Below are 721 nucleotides of genomic sequence, written 5' to 3' on the forward strand. Positions count from 1 at the left end.
GATGCGAGATTCAAATGGTTGAGATGGTCGCCTTCTTTGACAAGTTGAGCAATTTTCTATCATGTTCTTGATTTCCGGGTTTAGTCCAGGCCAGAAAACGAATTGACGAGCAAGTCGACGGGTTGCATCAATGCCTTGATGTCCATTTTGTAAACGGCGAAGAATCTCTGGTGGGTATAATGAAATTGGGATGAGAGCTTTGTCACCCTGGTAAAGAAGACCCTCATTGAGTGTGATGCCGGATCAAATATTTGTACCGGGGTTAATAGGGGTTCTAAAGATTAAAGCGTCTAGAAGAATCTGATAGTCTGGAGATTGGTCAACCGAGGATCTTCTTGTTGGTTGCCGGATATGAATAAAGTTTTTGAAAGTTCATGCATTTGGATATCTTCTTCGCCCGGGTCACCAATGTATCACCGACTGGGGCTCTGGAGAGGGCATCTGCCAGAAGGTGCTTGATACTACCATTCTGACACTTGAGCTGAAAGTCGTACGAGGCTAGTTTGGATCAGTAAGTTTGAAAACGATTATTTTCAAGGTTGATGATAGATTTTTCCCAAGCAGTGGTCTCTAATAGCTATAGCTGTACAAAAAAGGTGAATAGCTTTTTTAACACGTATTCCAACTTTTTAGGGTCTATTTGACTTATGGGGGTCTAATCGCCTTTTCCCAGCTCATTTGCCGTTTTCACAGATTTCGTCCATTTTTTGCACTTAGTCCA

The sequence above is a fragment of the Tigriopus californicus genome, chromosome 7 (genome assembly GCF_007210705.1).
Source record: "Tigriopus californicus strain San Diego chromosome 7, Tcal_SD_v2.1, whole genome shotgun sequence".
In the NCBI taxonomy this organism is placed as follows: Eukaryota; Metazoa; Arthropoda; class Copepoda; order Harpacticoida; family Harpacticidae; genus Tigriopus; species Tigriopus californicus.